Raw genomic sequence first — 15,817 nt, forward strand, 5'->3', positions numbered from 1 at the left:
ACCGAATCCACTATTTTGGATTCGGACGAACCCCCGAATCCTTTGCGAAAGCTTTGGCCGAATAACGAACCAAATCATAATTTGCATATGCGTGGGAAGGGGGAGAACATTTTTACTTCCTTGTTTTGTGACCCTGTTTTGTGACCCTAACCCTAACTTGCAAATTAGGATTCGGTTCGGCCTGGCAGAAGGATTTGGCCGAATCTGAATCCTGCTGAAAAAGCCCGAATTCTGGCTGAATCCTGGATTTGGTGCATCCCTACTAATTTTATAATGCTAAGAACGCATCATATAACGCATTCATCAGTAATTAATCTGAAACAGCCTTTAAATAAAAACATTGCCATTCTTATTAATTAATGCTCTCCTGCTTCTCCTGTTTGCTTCTTCCTCACGCGGGTCATTGCCATTAATTGAAGAGAACTGTATAAATGCCAAAATATGGCTTTCAACTTCAGCAACAAAAGGTTAAGTTCATCTTGCAGAGAATCCTATAAATAGATTCAATAATTGCTTCGCAGCCAATCCCTTGTAAGCAAATAATTAAATGGACGGATATTGATTCTGCAGTAATTTCAGGTCAGCGAATTTGCCTTCGAGCATATGAAGCTTTAGAAGCAAAATATTCATTTGAAGGTCAAATGTTGAAGGTGGGCATTAATTTCCAGTTCTATTTGTCATTTTCTGGCTTACTATTGCTCACTTAGACAGACTGAATTATACGACTACAGCTTGCGCAGTTATATTGTTTTTTGTTAAGGATTCTGAAGGTCATACAGTGTTCTCACTGACAACTGATTTCAAACAAGCTCATAATTTGAGCAAAATATCACTGGGGTCATGTTTAAGATACAAAAAACGAACAAGAGTCCAAGATCATGGTATCCGAGGGGTTAAACAAGAGAATAGTCAAAGTCCAGGCAAAGTTTCAGGAGGCAGGCAGATCAGGTTCTAAGTCAGAGTTTCAGGCAGGAATCAGGATCAGGATCAGGATCAGGAAAGCATTAGCAAAAACACACCCAGGTTCTATAGCACAAGAAACCTATAATTGGGCAAGGTTTCAGTGTCCAGGGCGCCCTTTTATGACAAAATCCCAGCACCAGTGATGACATCATCATGCAGCGACGCTGCACCCATGTGTTCAACATGGGCGCCGCCATCTTGGATTTTTCATCACGACCGCCGGGAAGGTGAGCAGCGCCGTCGGGTGCTTCTAGCAGTCCTGACAGTTAGTAATGAAGTGAAACCTCACTTGCTGTTTTTATACCCAGTAAACTATGCTGGACTAGGAACTCCATGCACCCATTATTCAACCCATGGTTTGTGCACACAGTTGTAATGAGGGTGGTGGCATATTGCATCATACAGTTTGCAAAGAATAATGGTGGTAAAGTGCTGTCATTATTGCAGATTCCTGATATATACCAAATTAAAGTGGACCTGTCACCCAGACATAAAAATCTGTATAATAAGTCCTTTTCAAATTAAACATGAAATCCAAATTCTTTTTTTTTTTTTTTTTTCTAAAAGTATTCCTAGCTGTTGTAAGATCATTTAAAAATCTCAGCTGTCAATCATGAATTCCCAGACCGAAGGAATCAAGGTTCAAACAATTTATACTGTGTAGTTAAAGTTTATTTTGCTTGACAAACATAATAAAATAGGATTTGGAATATTTTGTTTGGGAGACCAGTCCCCTTTAAGAAAATACAAACTAGACTATTCCTCGAATATAATATTAAGCTTGATTCCTCCGATTCCCCAGCTGTTTACTCACTCAATCAATAGTTAATACCATTGTACATCAAACCAAGGTTTGTCCCAAGGATTTTCAAATTCAAGCAGCCTTACTATTTCATCAGTTCATTCATTCTGCATGAAACCTTTCTTTTTATATTTTCTTATCAACAGTCCTTTTATTTTAAAGACTATAGTTCTCATTGGCTCTGATGAGTATAAAACATACTTTAAAAATAATATAGTTCCACAGAAAGAGCTGTGGTCATCTTGGTAAGTCAAAGGAACCTGTTTGGGTACATCATTATCCCAGGATTCACATTATCTTGTAGACTCTACACTGGTGGTTGTCAAACTTTTTTATCTTAGGGCCCCACTGAAGGTCCATGCTTTATTCACGTCCATAACAAGCTTACAGATATAGGAAAATAACAGTGTTTCCATATTTTCATCCAAAAACGATTTAGGAATTTTTAATACAATGAGGTTTGATTCCAGCCAATGCACTATTTGCCAGTGTCAGACTTAAGGGGTGTGGGCTCACCGGGGCTGCCACACCAGAGGCCTGTAACCCCCCCCGCCTCCCCTCCGCTACCCCCATTGCCCAGGGCAAATCCCCCTCGTTCTCCCCTGGGTATTTCCAGAGTGTTCTGCTGGCCCAGTCTGACCCTGCCAGCTGCAAGAAGTTTTGTAAGGATACCTGGGAGGCAGAGGGGCACCGGCTGGCTCGTCTGCGTGGACACCCACAGCCTTCCTCCTAGTTGCACGCAGTTCTTCCGGGAGTGAGTCAAACACGGATTTGACACACAATTCTTTTCATTTTGGCAAGCATGATATCATCGCACATGGATCAAAATTCAAATATTTAAAGATGCTCATCTTTTTACTCACTGCCCAAAGTAGGTCTATTCCTGATGGTTCCTGGGCGTGCTTCTTGTCTGTGCTACTGTTCCTTGACCCTTGCCTATCCTTGACCACCGCTGTATCACTGCCTCAACCGACCTTTGCCTGTTATTGACCATTCTTCTGGATTCTGACTTTGTACTGTGCTGACTGTTTGGTTTTGACCCAGGCCTGTTTCTCCTGACTACACTCCTGGTTCCTGATCCTGTACTGCATTAACTCATTGGTTTTGGGCTGGCCATGCTCACAACTACACTTACCCTTTGCTTGTTCCTCCAGTCACCCATTCCGGTTCCCTTGCCTGCCCAGAACCCTCACCTTGGTTCTCTCACTTTAAGTCCTGGCGGCATCAGAGTAGCCAAAGGCTCCTCCCTACATGAAAGGCGGCTGTTATAGACAGACGCGTGAGCCGTGACTTAGCATTGATTCTGGGTTTTGGGATATCTGTAAGGGATCACCCCGCTCCCAGATGTATGATCTCATTAACCTAGTGAAACGGTGGCTGCAGGCGGACTTGCTTTCCGCGCCTCAGATAGTGGAAAGGGTCACAATGGACCGATACCTGAGAGCGCTTCCATCTGAATTACGGCGGTGGGTAAGCCAAGCCGAACCCAATACAGCAGACCAGTTGGTGGAACTGGTGGAGCGATACCTTGCCGCTGAGGACTTCACCGAGCCAAGAAGTCGGCTACAGCGGAGAAGCTCAGCCCAGAGGATACCGGTAACCCAGGTCTAGAGTTGACAAGAAGTAGATCCCGCGGAGACAGCGCCCGCCAGACCTGTGGAGCTCCCCAGTGCTGGAGGTGCAGAGAGCGGGGACATATTGCTGCCAACTGCCCAGTTGATCCAGAACCCATGGAGTGTGGAGCAGAGGGGAAGTTGTCTCTGTTCGCTCGACCAGGTCTCGTTGCAGATAGTGATGGGCGAATTTGCGCCGTTTCGCTTCGCCGGAAAATTCGCGAAATTCGCGAAATGGCGAAAGATTTGCGAAATCGCACCCGTTTTCTACGCCGGCGCCCGTTTTTGGCGCCGGCGTCCGTTTTTTCGGAAATTTTTTTTTTGACGCCGGCAAATTTTTGCACGAATTTTCGCAGGCGTTTCGCAAATTTATTCGCTGGCGGCGAATCGCGAGAATTCGCCGCAAATTCGCGCCTGGCGAATAAATTCGCCCATCATGTCTAGGGTGATGAAGGAATTCTGCAGGTTTCTCCAAATCAAACAGTTGCGGGGATGTTAAAAAAAGTAGTGGATAAAGATGGGAGGAACTGGGATTTTTTACTTCCATATCTCATGTTTGCCATTAGAGAAGTCCCACAGGCCTCACCCTTTGAGTTATTGTATGGCCGCCACCCACGAGGGCTGTTGGACGTGGCAAAGGAGACATGTGAATCTGAAGCCACCCCACACAAAAGTGTGGTGGAGCATGTTGCAGACATGCACGACCGTCTTGCAAAGGTAATGCCCCTTGTGAAAGAATAATAGACTGGCTCGTGTCCGAACTTTCCATCCTTGGGACAGGGTGTTAGTCCTGGTTCCTACAGTGGAAAGTAATTTCCTGGAAATATGGCAAGGCTGGACGTAATTGAGGAGTCCCATAGTGAATGGTCCAGCCCCATTGTCTTTGTCCCAAAATAGGATGAGCAAGTTTGATGCATATCCAATGCTCTGGGTAGACAAATTGAAAGAAAGGCTAGGGCAGGCCCAGTACATTACCACCCTAGATCTTACCAAGGGGTATTGGCAGGTACCCCTCACTGAAGGGGCCAAAGAGAAGACTGCATTTTCCACTCCTAAGGGGTAGTGGCAATATAAACGCTTAACGTTTGGCTTGCATGGGGCCCCGGCCACATTCCAGAGAATGATGGACCGCATTCTCAAACCACATCGAGTATATGCTTCAGCTTACCTGGACGATGTGGTTATCTTTAGCCCAGACTGGGAAAGTCATTTGCCATGGGTACAAGTGGTCCTTGACTCTATATGGAAGGCGAGTCTGACAGCAAATCCCAAAAAGTTTGCAATGGGGTTAGAAGAGGCCCGCTATTTGGGGTATATTATTGGAAGAGGGGTAGTCAAGCCACAGGTGTCCAAAATTGAGGGAATTCAGGAGTGGCCCCAGCCCAATTCCAAGAAGCAAGTGAGGGCCTTTTTGGGATAGTGGGATATTACAGGAGGTTTGTCCCCAATTTTGCCACCCTAGCAGCCCCACTTACTGACCTCACACAAGGGAGTAAAGCTGGAACAGTTACATGGACCCCAGAGGCAGAGGAAGCCTTTCTAAACTTGAAGGCATCCCTGTGCAGATACCCTGTGCTGATAGCTACTGACTTCTAGAAAGAGTTTCTTGTACAGACTGATGCCTCTGAGGTTGGGTTAGGGGCTGCTCTGTCACAAGTAGTGAATGGGGAAGAACACCCAGTAGCATAACTAAGCAGGACGCTAACCCCCGCTGAACGCAGGTATGCCATTGTAGAGAGAGAGTGCCTGGCCATCAAGTGGGCACTGGAGAGCTTGAGATCTGTTAGGAAGGCAGTTCAAACTTGTCACTGACCATGCCCCAGTGCCAGGCCTACTCGGTCGGGCGCCCTAGGCAACCCGGCCAAGTACTTCGCCCCTGTCGCTCGCACATGCGTAGAAGTGTACGAGCGGCAATAAAGCCCGAGTGCACAGAATCCACGCGAGTGCGCATGCGCAGAAAATGCGAGTGTGCGCATTCGCAGAAGACCATATATTATGCAGAACTTCAGCCACAGCTTCTGAACACAGCGGTCAGAGCTAGGGGAAGGCGTCAGAAGAGGTACGTGCCTGGCGCCCCTGTGCCTTTGCGCCCTAGGCAAGTGCCTCTTCTGCCTACCCCTAGTTCCGGCCCTGCCATGCCCCACTTAAATGGATGGCCCAAAATAGGGAAAAGAACGCCAGGGTCACCAGATGGTTCTTGTTTCTTCAAAATTTCAAGTCCTCAGTAGGACATAGACCTGGAAAGATGCAAGGGAATGCAGATGCTCTCTCCATGGTACATGCATTAGTGGCATACTGTGCTCAGCCCTACGGCTTGAGCAGAGGAGGGGATATGTGGTATGGTGACAAAAAGGTCCCCAGTTTCCTGGGGAAAAGTGATTGATGGAATGTATGTTGGGCCACGGATTCTCAGATATTGTTACCGAGGTGAGACCAGTAGTGCTGTTAGCTGAGAAACACTGTCTCTCTGCAAGGTTTTTGTAACTGATGATCCGGGGCTGGTCTTACTCGGAATCCGCAAGAGTAGGGTGGGCCGGATTCCCAAATCCGTAGGCCAGGTTTTTCAAGAGGCCCTAGGCCCTATTTAGTACACCTGATGCTGAGCAGCAGGGCTGAATGTGTGTGAGACAAACTGCTGGTGTTCTCAGCTTCAGGCGAAAAAGAAAAACATTTATTTTGTGTTAGCCAGGAGGCTGGATATTTCTGTTGAACTGCTATTTTTCGGTTACCTTCCCCCTGCGAGGGGAAATTTCTGCACCCGCTGGCAAAACGTGGGCAGGAAGCCCTTAAACTGATCCTGGTGTGTGAAGTCACCTCATTTGCAGCCTACCAGCGAGTGAACCCCCACAATATATATATATCCATAATTATTCTCATCAATCCAACAATTATATTCTAAGCCACAGTCTTGAAATGCCCGTAAAGATGGCAGCATCCTTTGTTTAGATTTTACATACATTTTTAAAGCAATTAAAGTATATTTTTTTAATTGTACTTGAAATTAGATAAAAAGAAAGGTAGAAAATGAGGGGAAACGAAAAGGGAAACAACATAGCTGTCAGGGTTGAAGATGAATGACAAGGAGATGGCTAAATCACACATGAATTGTCACTAATACTGTATTACTGCCAATTCTTATCATTTATCTAGTGACATGTAACAAAAATACACATTCATTTCTTAGTTGCCAATCAAGACAGACATATGCAAAATGAGAGGCAGACATGGTATAAATAGAATCAACACAGATGAACATAAGGTAGAACTAATATGTGAAACAGTCAATTCTGTAAATCCATTGAGGTAAAAAGGTTTTCAAGCTGCTTGAAACAACAATTTTCCTGGAACTCTGAGAAATATGGGCCACAGAGAGTGGAATACTTCTCCCTCCCAAAAACAATTCTTTTGGAGAAGGTTGCAAAACTTAGCCCTTGCCAGGCACTGGACTATACTCAATGTCCACAAAAGCTGAAGCATTCCTTTTGTATTACAGGTATAGGATTTGTTATTCGGACACCCGTTATCCAGAAAGCTCCAAATTACAGGAAGGCCATAGACTTTATTTTATCTAAATAATCGCAATTTTAAAAATTGATTTCCTTTTTCTTTTTAATAATAAAACAGTAGCTTGTACCTGATCCCAACTAAGATATAATTAATACTTCTTGGAAGCAAAACCAGCCTATTGAGTTTTTTTATGTTTACATGATTTTCTAGTAGACTTAAGGTATGAAGATCCAAATTACAGAAAGATCCGTTATTCAGAAAACCCCAGGTCCTGAGCATTCTGGATAATGGGTCCCATATCTGTACTGGTTCTTGAGCTTTAATAACAAATGAACAAGACAATCTTACTAACTGAGACCCTATAGCAGGGATCCCCAACCTTTTGAACCCGTGAGCAACATTCAGAAGTAAAAGGAGTTGGGAAGTAACACTAGCATGAAAAATGTTCCTGGGGTGCCAAATAAGTGTTGTGATTGGCCATTTGGTAGCCCTTATGTGGATTGTCAACCTACATAGAGACTCTGTTTGGCAGTACACCTGGTTTTATACAACCAAAACTTGCCTCCAAGCCTGGAATTTAAAAATAAGCTCCTGCTTTGAGGCCACTGGGAGCAACATCCAAGGGGTTGGAGAGCAAAATGTTACTCACAAGCTACTGGTTGGGGATCACTGCCCAATAGTTTTGTTCTTTTTGTTGGACATTACAGGAGGTTGTTTAAAACACTCAATTTCAGCTAACCCATCTTTTAATAATCCCCAATGTTTCCTTATAATTTTCGCAACCTCTCGGCTGGCAGTAGTATATCTTGAGATAAAGGGGATCCGTTTCGCCTTTTGTTTCGGCGGAATTTGAGAGTCCTTATCCTGTGATTTAACTAGAGCCCGTTGTTTCTTTAATAGAGACATTGAGTACCCTCTCTGTAAGAATTTATCTTCCATGTTGTCCAGCTGTTCAGTTAATCTTTGGTCTTCAGAAACTTTTCTTTTCACCCTTAAGAATTGTGATTTGGGTAAGGATTTACGTGTCTGTACTGGATGGAAAGAATCATAATGTAGTATAGTGTTTTTGTCTGTGGCTTTCACAAGGAGATCAATCATTAGACAATCACCCTCCTTAATCACCACAGTATCCAAAAATTGTATATTGTATAAATCAGCATGAATTGTAAATTTAATATGGGGGTGATACCGAATTTATATACTCATGCAACAATTGTAGGCAGGTCCGGACTGAGAATTAAAATAGGCCCTGGCATTTCAGGTACCCAGAGGCCCAATCAGCCCACATAGAGGCCCAAACAGCCCCCACCAGCCCACTAAATACTGACTTTCTATGGGACCTAATAGCAGCCCCTCTGGCATTTGCCAGAACTCACAGATTGCCAGTCCGGGCCTGATTATAGGGTCTCCTGTGGCCCCTTCCATATAGCGAACACGTCATAGATAAAATGTAGCCATACTAAACTATTTTGTTGAAAGCTCTCATTAGTATATATATATATATTTATTCTCAAAATTATTCATAAAAATGTTTGCATATGACGGGCCACATTAGACCCCATTGCTGTCCCCCTGATTTACATGTAGAAATTGTCCTGGAACAAAAAATAGTTGTTACATAATAAATATTGCCAGGAAAAAAGAAACATTCTGCCTGAGAAGCTGTAAAGAAGTGAATCAACTGTTAACATGCTTTTCCATGCAACTTTAACTAAATTTTAAAACAAAATGGTGAAAAAATTTGTAAAGATGTTTTAAAGCCTTTTAGAAAAGTTGTCATATTGTCAATCAGCTAATCTTGTCTACAGAAAGCAACAATGCCTGAACAAGACCTCATAAAAGGTCTTCCAGAACCAAATTAAAAACTAAAAAATAACTTTAATATTTAGTCTTCTTTTAATATTTTGCATCTAGCTGCAAGAACTTTACCTGACGCAGAAAGAATCAGCAAGGAACCTTTACGCCCCTTTGTTCCAAAACGTGCATTTCTAAAACAGTTTGCAACGATGAATAATACAGCAAATGAAAGAATAATAAAATAAACTTTGCATATTGGTAGCTAAAAAGAAGCTACTGGCACAGTGAATGAACTCCATGTACCTTATTTGGTAGATTTTAATGGCAAATGTAATCACTGTGACAGATGGAAAGGCTATGGATAATAAGGTCAAAAATTGAAGCTCCAATGGTTTACAGAAGGCTCTAAACAATTACTTCACATGATTTAACTAAAACAGAATTTGAGGCTGTGACCCTAATGTGCAAAGTTACTACAGAAACATCATTTGTTCCTTACTCTAGTACATGGTTCTCTTCATTATGCAGTTTAAATTCTTCTTTACCAAGTATAAACTTACAATAACTACTGTCCTGATTCTCATTCTTCAAATGGTGCTCACCCTATTATTCCTCTTTTAGTAAAATTTCATTTTAAAATGTAATTGAAAAAACTCATAGATAACAAGTGCTTTTAACGAAAGTACAATCTGTTAATGGACTACATGCTATATGTCATGATGAAGACAACATTTGCAACATTCCTGGGTGCTTTATAATTCTTGTTGAACTGATTTCTGGACTTTGACCCTGTCTGAATATCGAGTTTGATATTTATCTGCCTGCCTTTTGAACATCTGCCTGGATGCTGACTATGATTACTCTTGATCCCCATTTATACTGCGAACTTGGACTTAAACCCTTTAGCTTCCTCCTTGGTTCAGACTACTCCCGCTGGGAGCCGTTGTGCCGAAAGCCATGGAAATTGCTGAAGCACCAGAAGAAGACCCGAAGATTACCGAAGAGAAGAAGATGGTGCCCATGAATGTCCTGAATCTGCAACGAGGGGTAAGTAAAGAGTTAGGGACATTTACCCAGGGCAACACCTAGGCTGGGGGGGAGGGAGGGGGGTCTATGTGGGGATGGGGATTTTAGTAAAAAGGGTTTGGTTCTCCTTTAAAGGACAAGGAAAGTCTAGAATAGAATAAGGCTAGAAATGCTGTATTTTGTATACTAAACATAAGCATAAACTTACTGCACCACAAGCCTAATCAAACAAATGATTTATGCTTTCAAAGTTGGCCACAGGGGGCTGTCATCTTGTAACTTTGTTATACATCTTTGCCTGACCCTGACCCTGCACATGCTCAGTGTGGTCTGGGCTTCTTAGGGATCGTCATAAACAAAGCTGCTTGAGTTCTGCATGGCTGGTAAGTAAGGTGGGGGTTCCCCCTGCTGTTCATAAGTATGATTGTTTCCCTGCTCAGCAGTTAGGGACTGTCTGACATTTCCTATCCACAGCAGTAAATCAAGGGAGAATTTCACTGCATACAGTCAGGTTTCTTATAAAAACGGTACACATTTTTGAATTAAAGTATATTGAAGATAGGTTTCTTTTTCATTAAAGAAAGTAAAAATGGGATTTTATTTTTTTTGCCTTTCCTGGTCCTTTAATATGTATCCATCCCAGCCTTTGGAGCTGTTACTATGTCAGACCAAAGAAAGGCTTGAAAGAAAGTTGGAATTACTAAAACAAAGAGGAAAGTCGCCTTCTTCAAGCAAATCTCTGGGTATTCTTTCCTTCATGTAAACATTGCTGACCATTTCCAAGGAAAACTGATTTATCAGGAATCTGCTATAGTTAGAAGGTCCATGAAGGTCCTAATTACTTTTATTATATCTACAAGTTATCTTTGTCTATCTGTAACTTTCTAATTTACTGCCTATAAACCCTTTTTCAGTGATCTACCAATATATATATATAATGTGCCTTTTCGTCTTTCATTTGTATTTCGCCTGACGTAGGGGCCTGTGCGCTCCGAAGGCTTGAAATTGTTACTTATTCAGTTAGCCAATAAAAGGTATCACCAAACTTTACATTTTCTGCATCTCTATACTGTATATGTTAATTCATATAATAATTCAAAATCCTAGTCACATTATTATGGAATAAAACCATGTGCACATTCCCTTTAAACCAAGGAAGTGGGATCTGAAAGACAACATTAAATAAAATTTGCACCTCCATTTCAATGATTCTCAATTTTCCAGTTGACATCATTTATTGCATTTCCCCTTACAGCTGTTATATAATGTTTTGCTTCACTGATAGAAATAGAAATGACAGAAGCACAAATAAGCTTTACCTGGCCTCCGGCTGCACTTAGGCCACAATGAAAAAAGTTGCCAACAAAGAAAAAGAAGAAAACCTTTTGTATAAATACTAAAATATCTGCTAATGTTTCACATGTAATAGAGCCCTTAGAATCAACCCATCAGAATACTGTGAGGTACCCGAATGACATGAACAAGACAAAGAGCCAACATTTTTTTCTTTCAAGTCATCACTTGATGGTTAGCTATGGGTAAGATTTCTTCCAAAACTTCTGTTCTACCACGTCTGCTTCAATTTGGTATCAGAACAGAGTCGTTTGAAGGATAGATGAAAAATGATGTTAAATCAATACCTTGCAATGGGCTGTATTTTTGCAAAGACGGATCTCAGTTTAAAGTTTCAATTTTGCTTGTGGAGGTTTAAAGGGAAAGTAAAGTCTAAAATAGAATAAGGCTAGAAATGTTGTATTTTGTATACTGAACATAAACATGAACTTACTGCACCACAAGCCTAATCAAACAAAGGATTTATGCCTTCAAAGTTGGCTACAGGGGGTCATCATCTTGTAACTTTGTTAAAGGGATCCTGTCATCGGAAAAGATGTTTTTTTTAAAACGCATGACACATGACTTGGGGCAGCTGGGTAATTGACAAAATGTCTAGCCCCATGTCAGATTTCAAAATTGAATATAAAAAAATCTGTTTGCTCTTTTGAGAAATGGATTTCAGTGCAGAATTCTGCTGGAGCAGCACTGTTAACTGATTCATTTTGAAAAAAAAAATTTTTCCCATGACAGTATCCCTTTAAACATCTTTGCAAGACTAAGACTGTGCACATGCTCAGTGTGGTGTGGGCTGCTTAGGGATCGTCATAACAGGGAAACAAACAAAGCTGCTTAAGTTCTGCATGGCTGGGAAGTAAAAGGCGGGGGCTCCCCCTGCTGTTCATAAGTATGATTGTTTCCCTGCAGAGCAGTTAGGGACCATCTGACAATTCCTATCCACAACAGTAAATGAAAGAAGAATTTCACTGCATACAGTCAGGTTTCTTATAAAAGCGGTACACATTTTTCAATTAAAGTATATTGGAGATAGGTTTCTTTTTCATTAAAGAAAGTAAAAATGGGATTTTATTTTTTTGCCTTTACATGCCCTTTAAATGTCAGCTTAACAATACATCTCTGCATCCCATAATAGATATTTCCAAAAAGGTATTTGCCAAATGTTTTCCAGCAGAGACTTGACAGATGTATTATTTCTCCATTTTCCACAAGGGCTGTTTCTTGGAACCAGAATGTGGAACGGCACTGAGAGGTGCTGAAGTGTGACTGGCCACTCTTTAAACACACTGTGTTGCATCTGCTTTTTTGGGAAATCCATGCATTGATGTTATCCACTCTTAGTAATAGTAATGGTAACAGATATTTTTATATCAAATGTGCAGCGAAACACACTGTACAACGGAATGGTCAAAAACAGAAAAGACATCACAGAAGACTTAAAGGGGTGGTTCACCATTAAGGTAACTTTTATTATGTTATAGACCACCCAATTCTAAGCAACTTTTCAATTGGTTTTCTTATTTATTTTTTTTTATAGTCATAGTTATTTGCCTTTTTCTTCTGACTCTAAAAAAACAAATGCTCTGTAAGGCAACAAATGTATTGTTATTGTTACTCTTGATTACGGATCCTTCTATTCAGGCCTCTCCTATTCATATTAAAGTCTCTTATTCAAATCAATGCATGGTTGCTAGGGTAATTTGGACCCTAGTTACCAGATTGTTTAAGATTCAAATTGAAGAGCTGCTGAATAAAAAGCTAAATAACTCCAAAACCACAAATAATTAAAAAACTAATTGCAAATTGTCTCAGAATATCACTCTCTACATCATACTAAAAGTTATCTCAAAGGTGAACAACCCCTTTATAAAGTCTTAAGCATGCATAGCTTTGATTTGATATGGAAGATATGTGACATAACAAATAACACTATGGGGCAGATTTATCAAGGGTCGAATTTCGAAAATAAAAATACTTCGAAATTTGACCATCGAATTAAAATACTTCAAATTCGAATATCGAAGTCGAAGTATTTTTTACCAAATATGGCCATCGAACGATCGAATTAAAATCGTTCGATCGTACGATTAAATCGGAATAACTATTTTAGCGTAGAATCGAATGATTTTACTTCGATGTGTGAAGACTTGGAAAAATGGTCTAGAAGGTCCCCCATAGGCTAACATAGCACTTCGGCAGGTTTAATTTGGCGAAGTATTGAAGTCAAAGTTTTTTTTAAAGAGACAGTACTTCGATTATCGAATGATCGAACATTCAAATCAAAGTTGAAGTAAATTCGAAGTCTAGTATCCTATTCGATGGTCGAAGTATCCAAAAAATTATGTCGAATTTCGAATTTTTTTACTTCGAAAATTCCCTCTAATTCACTTCGACCCTTGATAAATCTGCCCCTATGTGAACTGGGTCAAACTGGGCCAGTGGGACACCGGTAAAAAACCCGGTGGGGCCCCAGCTGGCCCAGATCTGCACCTTGGTTTTTTTCCTGCCACGAACGACCAGGACGACCAAAAAAGCGGAGCGAGTGAGCCGGCATGTGTGCATGCGCAAGTGAGCAGCTCCTGGGGTCTGGAGCGGGGCCCTGAGGCAGAAGCCCCAGTAGGCCCGGGCCCCCCAGTCTGACCCTGTATGTGAAGTTGAAGGAAGAGACAAAGACCACAAATGCAATAACATTAGTGATGAGTGAAACTGACTAATTTGTGTCACTAAAAAAATCTACAAAACTACTGAAGAATTCACAAAGTGGCAACATTTTGCCAAAAATGCATTGGAGTCAATGGAAAGGGGAAATCACATTGTGGTTAAAGGAACAGTTTAGTGTAAAAATAAAAACTGGGTAAATAGATGTGGTAGGTTGTGCAACATTTACCCAGCTTTTATATTTACACTGAACAACTCATTTAGGGCATTTTAAGCTCTACAATAACACACATATTGCCCTACCATGTTGGAGAAGCTCCTTTCCACTATACTACAACTGTTTTTTTATAGAAGAAAAAAATAGGTTCCCATATTGCCAATTTCTTCAAAACACAGCTTCTTAGATAGACAGAGAAAGCAGTGGGGAGAACTCCAATTTCCTAGGTTGATGTTGAAGGCAAAGTAAGAACATCTGTTTTTTTTTTCCCAGGCAGAACAAAATTCTAGTACAATCTGCTTAAGCTTGAACAGCAAAACAACCATTTAACATGCTAGATGCCCTTAAAGATGTTGTTCAGCTTCCAAACACTTTTTTTCTGTTCAGTTGTTTTCAGATTGTTCCCCAGAAATAAAGACTTTTTTCAAGTACTTTCCATTATTTATTTTTTACTGTTTTTCCAAAATCTAAATTTAAAGTTGAATGTGCCTAGGGGTCTCTGGTGTTTGAGTCTGGCAGCTCAGTAATTCAGGCGCAGACTCTAAACTGTTACAATTTTGCAGAATTAGTTGATCCATTTCTCAGCAGCATCTCTGGAGACTTAGCAACTATTGTATCAATTCTAACAGCTGCCTGTAATGAAACCCAGAGATTCTGCTCAGCAGGGACAAAGATAAGAAATGTATCAACTAAATGTATCCATTTAGAACATTTTACAGGGTCAGCGACCCCCCTCCCAGAGATGCTTTAGAAAGTGAAAAATGACACTTTACACTTCAAAATTAGAAAAATGGTGACACATAGAAAGTAATTGGAAAAAGTTGTAATTTCTGGTGATCTATCTGAATACAACTAGTTGTTTGAAGGTGAACAACCCCTTTAATAATAATAATAACCCTCTTTATGTTTTTGTATTCGTATAATTGTTATTGTGCCAAAGTCCAACTTTAATTTCAGTCAACATCTGCCAAGAACAGGAATGCCACAGAATCCTGACAAGTAATCTTAGCTGGGTCTGACAGTGCCGGGCCACACTGGGCAGGCGCCCTAGGCAGGCCCGGCAGTCGCGGCGCCTGTGTCAATTTGCGTTCGCATGCGCGAATTTGCGCTTGTGCGGATTGAAGTTTTCGCACATGCGCAGAAGAGCAAAGAAGCAAGGAAAAAAGTCAGGCAGAGAAGGGAACCGAACTTGGGTTAGGCGACAGAGGAGGTACGTGCCTGGTGCCCTCCCAGCTTTGCGCCTAGGCACGTGCCTACTCTGCCTACCCCTAGTTCTGAAACAGCACTGCCTGCTCAACAGTTTATTTACAAGACCTGTTCCATACAACCCAGAGCAAATAACTATACAGACTTTTATTTCTACTTACGTAGTGCCAGAAAACCCTAATCCTGAATGAACATAAAACAGGGCAGATAAGAATATGACTTTTGGCTTGACATCTGTTATGGAAAAAGTTAGGAATCTGATGTATTTATAGAATTTGTACAATCTACAGTCAATATTTATCTGAAACAAATCCAAAATATATTTAGCATTGCTAAAGCACCACATAAACTAAGAGGATTATCTAGGCTAGATACTTAGCATGAACGTCAATGTATTTTTTCTTCAGTCATGTATAACCATTCCGCTGGATGCATCTTTATTTTTGAAACATGTAATGAGCACATCCTTAGAAGTCACCTGGCCAATTGATAGGTAGCATTTATTGGTCACTTGTTTAACAGCAAACTTCTAATTCCGTATAGTTCAGTTTATCACAATCCTCCATCCTTCCATTTTGAATTGGGAGCTGCTTTGCCTATTGACACAGGGGTACACTTGAATCATTGACCTAACCAGGTGGGAGCTCCAGGGTTAACGTTGTAGAAACACTAAACAGC

The sequence above is a fragment of the Xenopus laevis genome, chromosome 8S (assembly GCF_017654675.1).
Source record: "Xenopus laevis strain J_2021 chromosome 8S, Xenopus_laevis_v10.1, whole genome shotgun sequence".
Lineage (NCBI taxonomy): Eukaryota > Metazoa > Chordata > Amphibia > Anura > Pipidae > Xenopus > Xenopus laevis.